Here is a 7,707-nt window from a genome sequence, read left to right as displayed (position 1 = left end):
AGTATTATAAACTATAAAATAAAGTTTAAATAAAAATCAAAAATATTCAACACTTACTCAAAGTAACCTAAATCACATTTAATTAGGGTTAATATTAAACAAAAGATAAAATAAACAATTATACATTATACAACAAAAAAACTGAACCTCTTATAACTTTTGATAAGACCAAACTTTAAATTTACCTTAGTTGATACATTACCTACTTGGCAGATATAAGAAGAAATAGCCTTGACTTAGAAATCTTAATGATTAAAATTTGTAAGTACATCTCATAAGTTGAAATCCATTCTTAATTCTTAAATTTAGGAAGATAAACAACTCTTGACATCTCCTAGTGGATAACTTCATCTTTATATTTTTAGCTGTTGAAAAGCAGTTAAAATATTTGAACGAATTCGTATCATCACATCTGAAGTCAGAATAAACATAAATTTACAGAAAAAAGTTCAATGATGTAAAAGAAGCTATACCAACAATTCATTTGTTAAAAGTTCATCTATATCTGCACTTTTTTCAAAAAAAATAAAAAACCTAAAACTTAAACTAACAAGAAAAATTGATTGGTAGTTAAAAAGTAAACAGTTAATATAAAATAAACACCTTCTCCATTAAAATACTTTAAGTAAAATAAACGATTTAAATTAGAGCTTAAATTATCTTGTTGGGTTAGGATTAGTGATGTACCGGACTCACTATCCGGGTCCGGGTCCGGCCGGATATTACCATTTTTGTCTGATATCCGGATCCGGCCGGATTCTAATTTGAAAAAAAAGTCCGGATCCGGTTCCGGCCGGACTCTAATTTGAAAAAAAAGTCCGGATCCGGTTCCGGCCGGATTCTAATTTGAATAAAAAGTCCGGATCCGGGTCCGGCCGGATCCTAACAGAGATCCGGCCGGACCCGGATCTTGTTAGTATAAAAGAGCATACTGAAAAGTATTTTTTCAAAAACAAACCCTGTGTAAATTAATAAGAGTCATTTTTGTCAGTTAAAATTAAACACCTACCGTGATTGGCTCACTTTGTACACGTGACTAATTTACATTTGTTTACATTTAAACTATGAAATAAACTTTTCAGAAATGCAACTCTTTATGTATGTTGTAAAATTGAAAACTTTGGAATGAATACTTGTATTATTTATTGTTTAAAGTTAACCTCAGAGAATATTTAGAGTTAATACGGTTGAATGTACGAGCTAATGAAATCATATGACGAAATGTTTCAATCTAAATACTGATGCAACAAAACATCAGAACATGACAGGCAGTTTATATGTAAGTAGTTAGTTAGTTTGGTGTGCAGCTTGAAGCAACAAAATATCTTGAACTTTTTTGTGAATGCTTATTGTAAGTAGTGTTTTGTTTTAAAAGTGTATATTTCAACTGGTGTTTAATTGTTTAAATATTTAAGCCAGGTTTATAGTTTAATAGTTAATTAAGAATTTTACAGTTTCTTGTTTACTAAAAGTTTTATTAAATTTTTTGTTTATTGTTTTAAGTCTTTTGATATAGATTTAAATAGCTTCCAGTTTTTAAAGTGTTACCAAAGTAATTAATAATTTTGTATATGCTAGTATTTCTTGTTGTGTTTTATATAAAAGATTCATCACTCAAAACTGTCGTGTCTGATTATAGAAAATAGTCTCAGTTAGAATTTAGAATTTTTTAGATGTTAATTAAATAAGGTAGGATTTAGTTATGATGGGTAGTACTAATAAGTTAAGTGTACCACAATCAGTCCACAACTTTACTACCAAATTGTCAACCTTTGTTAGCTGTTCTACTGATTATTAGGTTAAAGTAATTTTTTCAGTTTTTAAAAACCTCATTCTGACTCAGGCTTGTTTATACTCACTCTAGCTAGTTTTGTTGACTTAAACAGTGGCAACACTGCTAGTTTGAAAATTTTTGGGAATTTTAGAAAATCTTGGACTGCCTAAGGCTAGTTTAGTCTTTTATAAAACTCAGGCTAGTTTTCTTTTAGATTTTGAATGAGCTTGAGCTGATCCAGTATTCAATATTTTGTATTTTTCTAGTGTATTTTGTTCAAGAATTTGATTTCAGATTTTTAATTGTAAACAACACCTAAATTTGTAAACCTTGTGGCTAGCTGTTCTACTTATTATTAGATTAAAGTTCTTTTTTTTTCAGTTTTTAAAAACCTCATTCTGACTCAGGCTAGTTTATAGTCTAGTGATGTACCAAACTCACTATCCGGGTCCGGCCGGATATTGCCATTTTTGTCTGATATCCGGATCCGGCCGGATTCTAATTTGAAAAAAAAGTCCGGATCCGGTTCCGGCCGGATTCTAATTTGAAAAAAAAGTCCAGATCCGGTTCCGGCCGGATTCTAGTTTGAAAAAAAAAGTCCGGATCCGGTTCCGGCCGGATTCTAATTTGAAAAAAAAGTCTGGATCCGGGTCCGGCCGGACCCGAAATTGTGAGTCCGGTACATCACTAGTTAGGATTAGCTTAGATTTTAAGTATATTTATATAAAGTTTATTAAATGACAAAAAAGCCGCTCAAGTTTTAGGTCCTAGGACCAGGTGCACGAAGAAACTTTCGGTTCTCGAGTCGCACACCACGAATACCTTTAAACGTCTTTTTTAGGAAGTAAGAGAAGTAAATTTGTTTATTAGAATTAAAGGATACTTAATCAAGATTTGCTAGTATTTTGCCATTTAATTTACAAAAATCACATAAGCAGTAAATTAAGAAACTTTTATTTAGTTTACCGTTTAAAAATTGTTTATACCTAGCAGCCCGGCCTGACACATTCAATTTTACTAAATTTACCTTTTGAACTAAAAAAACATTATTTGTTATTTGTCAAAATGTAAGTTTAAAACGAATATTTTGATAAATAAGAAACCAAACGAGCGTAAACTAATCTTTCATTTCAATTTTAAACATTAAACTGTGAACAATTTAGTATCTCCAACTCACAATCTGTACTTTAATACTTGTCAGGGAAGTGTTTACACTAGTTTTTTGAAGTCTATGCAACCCCTTAAAAATAGTTTAAAAAATTTTGTTTTTTGTTCATTAAGTTTTACTTCTTTAAATAAATTTGAATGTGCTTTCTTATTAAGTTTTTAAATGTTGAATATAAGAGTATTAAGAAAAAAAATCCATAGCAACACGTATAAACAAAAAAGATTTCATGTAGTCAAAAAATGTTTCACTGTTGTGGTATACTTCAAACAGCTAATACCAGTTTAAAATTAAAACTTCTTTATGATGTTATGAAAAGTTTATAACTTTAAGGGTAAGGACTAAGGAGCCTGTTGGTAAAAATAGACTTTTAACGATGTTGCATAAAGTTTTTAGTGAAAATGTTAGTGAATAAACAAATTAAGACTATACACTGCTCTTAAACTATATATTGTTTTTTTTTTACTTCAAAAAACAAGTGATAACGTGAAACTAAACTTTTACTTGTAAAAATAAAATTTATGTAAAGCAAACTATTTATCGTTTTTTATATATAGAGAAAGGATAAATACAAAATATTTTAAAGCAGACTAGTACACATATTTTAATATAATGCTTTAATAACAAAAATAGTTTAAATAGAATTTGATGTTTTTACTCTTTATGTTCACAAATATCATTTCGTTTCAACTTCTCGTAACGAGATAAATATAGTAAAAATTAGACATTTTCTTAGTTGAAGCATTTAACTTAGATTATTTTTTTTATCTTTTTAGATACCATGATAAATAACTAATGCCAAAATCGAAAAAAAAAATTTAAAGTTACATTTAATCATTTAACGGTTAAACTAAACTAATTAAAATAAAAAATTTTGCATTCAAGTTTTTCACAAAAGTATTGCATTCTAACTTATGGTTGCTTAGAATTTTTAGTTCTTGTTTCAACTTATAGTTTTTTTTATTAATTAGACCAACAGGTAATACTTATTAATACCTCTTTTCAAGTAAAAAAAATATTAATTTATTAGCAATATAATTCTTGCCTCTTATATATATTTTCTTATTTTTTAAGCAACAAACATAAATTAATATCTACTGAAAGTATCTGCAAAACAAAACCATTTTAGTTTAATAGAAATTTTGTTGTATTTGTTTTAAACTTATAGTTTATTTTGTTTTTTGTTCAAGCTTTAGCAAAAAATTTATTTCTATTAACAATATCTTTAAAGTTAAGTTACTTAAATGTTTTTTTCATATCTTTTTATTTATACTAATAACATTGAGTAAGAAACTGATTATCAAAGTAACGTTAATCTCTTCGCAGATGACATAAAAATGTTTTGCCAATGGAACACAACTTTACAGAATTCCTTAGATAAAATTTACAATTTGCCTAAAGGAAGATAATTAAACTTAAAACATACTAAATTTCAAGTTCTAATGTTTAAAAAAACACTACTATCTCTACTTTTGACTTAAAAAAAAAAAACAATATAAACTTAACTTCAACTAAATTATTTAAAGATCTTGGAATTTTCATTGCTGAAAATTCAAGATGTAGCCACCATATTAATCACCAACTACACCTTTTCATGTTTTGAAGAGCTTAAAGTCTATAGATGTAGACATCATTAATAAGTTGATTCTCATATACATTCGTCCTAAATTGGAATATAAAACACCAATCTGATCTCCATACTTGAAAAAATATGTTTACCATAAATAATCTATTCATAGAAAATTTACCAGATTAATCTTCAACCGCTGAAATATTTTTTATACGGGTTACCTTAATAGACTAACAAAACTTGATATAAAATATTTAGCGTCGAGGAGACTTGAATTTGACCTCATTACTTATTATAAATTAGTTAGCGGTGAAACTAAAATTAATACTCAATCAGTTTTACTTACTGAGAACTTACTGAAAACTAATTACTTACTGAGAGGAAATAGCAAAAAATTTGCATTCAAATATCATTTCAATAATGATGCTTGGCATAAATTTTTATCGGTCAGTTCAAACATGGAACAAGTTTCAGTTAAAGTTAAAAAAGTTTGATTTAAATAGAATGTTTGTTAGTAAAATTGGTAAGTAATTTTTAGCATCCATCGATTTAGTTTTAAGATTTAGCTTATTCCGGCGCCTTTCCTCTATTAATGATAAGTCTTTTTTCAACCTGGTAAATGCTTATTTATCTAGCCAGACTTTTGTTAATGTGCTTTGGGCTTTAGGATTTTATTTTTGTTGTTGGTCAGTGCATTTAAATATTTGATGTTGATCGTTCTACATCAAAGCGTAAATAAGTATTAACGTGGTTAAAATTTTTGCTTTTTATGTTAATCTATAAATTTTACATTAAATTATGTTTTTATCTTTGTTTTAAACAAAATTAACTTTTGTGTTATTTCTATTTTTGATTTTTTTTGTCATGTGTCTTTTGGTTTAAGTGGCCTAGGATTTGATGCCTAGGTCCACCATATGGACAATAAACTTGCGTTAACAAAGTTTTTTGAGAAAATAAAAATTCAAATATAGATAAGTGAGCAAATAAATACGATTAATAACTAAATACTATTTTTATGAATATTAACTTTAGGTACTTTTATGTTTTTAAAAAGTCTGTGATTAAGAGCTAATGAAAAAATATTCTATTATTTAAGGAAAGATGTGCTACCCAGCTTAAAAATGCCTAAACATTACCGTGCTTTTTATGTACTTAAATTTGCTTGATTTTACTTTAACAGTGATTTATCGTGACTATGTTTTGATGATGAAACCAAATTACAACTAAATCAAACAGCAGAATGTCGCATGTGGTTTTGTTGATGGTCATACGGTTCAGTATAGTAATTAATTTATGATGGTAAGAGTACCTCAGCTTTGATAACGACAACATATATACTTTTAACTCAAGTAACTTATACTATACTTTTACTTTTTTATTATTATATCATACTTATTGATATATCAAGTTGAAAATATGCTTTCTTTTTGAAGCTAGATAATCTTCTTAATTTTTCTAACAAATCTTTTTTATGGCGTAGGGTTTGCAGCCTTAAAGCCATAGAGTTTGCCATAAAATGTACTACATTCACTAGCTAGAAAAACAGAACATTCATGTACACATACTAAAATATTTTATACTTTAATGACATAAGTTGTACTAAATCGACTACTGATAAAAAAATTAGTGACGAAATGGATTCATTTAACTACTCCAAAATTAGTGTTTTAGTAGGTCTACTATTTATTTAATAATATCCCAAAATTTAGGCCTTTAAAAAGATGAAAGGTCTGGTAAAGTATTTTTTTTTAACATATGGTCATAAATTATATTTAGTAGGATTAGATATAATAATCAATGTCGTTAATTTAAAACCCATAAGATTTCTTTGATTTGTCTTTAAATCTTATAGTCACTGTCCATATCAAAAACCTAGTTGTAAAACTAATTACGTCATCTGTGTAAAGAGCCATCATCAAAATATACACTTTAAAATTAATTAAGAAATAAATGTGTAAATCAGGACTGCCTAAATTTTGTTTTAGAAGGCCCCCTTTAAAGGAATTTAAGCAGCAATGGCTTCTTCTAATTACATTTATTAAAAAATACCCAAAATTACGCATATAATTTTTTCTATTCTTTTGCTGTTTATCATCAATTGAACTTGTAGTGTAAGTTTCAGATCTTGGCCTTATATCCCCCTATGGCCCCTTTACTAGTCACGCCCTCACTTTAGCCCCTATGCAGTTTATGGCTTACTTTGGAAAACCCTGGTGTAAATTATCTAACAATAAAGAAGTATTAAAAACATCAAATACTTTTATCAAAATGCATCAAGCAAAAATGATTTTAAATACAATTTGTCTAAATTATCATTTAACTATAATAACGACAATAAAAAGCAAAAAAAAGAAATTATATGTATTGAAACATCTTATAGTTAGTAAGTACAAACGAAATCTTTTAAAAAAATTCTAAAGTTATTAGAAAAGTTTTTAGCAAAATTAAATCATCTTATTTCAATCTTAAAATAATAATGCAATAAAATCTTTTATAGGTTTTACTCAAATGTTGTTGCACTCATAAATCATTAAATAAAGCAAATGAAAATGATCATCTAAAAACGTTTGAAGTTGAAAAGTTCATAGTTAACAACAAAATCCACTTACCTACTTAGTATGGTTTATCAAGTATATTTATTATATTTAGAAGCGACTACAAGGTTTACATAGTATTTAACAAAATAAGTTTAAAACAAGATACTATAAACAAAAAGCTTGGATACTATAAGAGTAGTAAAACATACCAAAACATTTTACTCAATCATTAAATAAATAATGGAACTTAAAAGAAAATAACACTACACTTAATTATTAAAAAGACCATTAATTTTTTAAAAACAATACCAATCATTTCAATTTATGTACTTAAAGACTCTATGTTGCAAAACCATATTTAGAAAAAACTTAGAATAAAAAAATCCGCATTTATATTCATTTTTACTTTTGCATAATTTTTTACACTGTTGTTGATAATAGTAATAAGATTATCTTTTTAGTTTTCTTTTTATCTACTAATTTATGTATCAACTTATCCAGAACATAATCTGTGTTGTTAAATTTCAAATAAGTCTTTTTAAATTAACAATTATAATAAACAATGAACTTCACCGCACGAACAGCATCCGAGAGAACCTACTACCGGTTTGCACTTAAGTCCGCTTAGTTAGTAAATTAGGACGAAAACGGTCGTAGGTTG

This window comes from Thalia democratica, chromosome 1 (assembly GCF_965202585.1).
Source record: "Thalia democratica chromosome 1, ktThaDemo2.hap1.1, whole genome shotgun sequence".
In the NCBI taxonomy this organism is placed as follows: Eukaryota; Metazoa; Chordata; class Thaliacea; order Salpida; family Salpidae; genus Thalia; species Thalia democratica.
Note: the sequence above shows the minus strand (reverse complement) of the source record.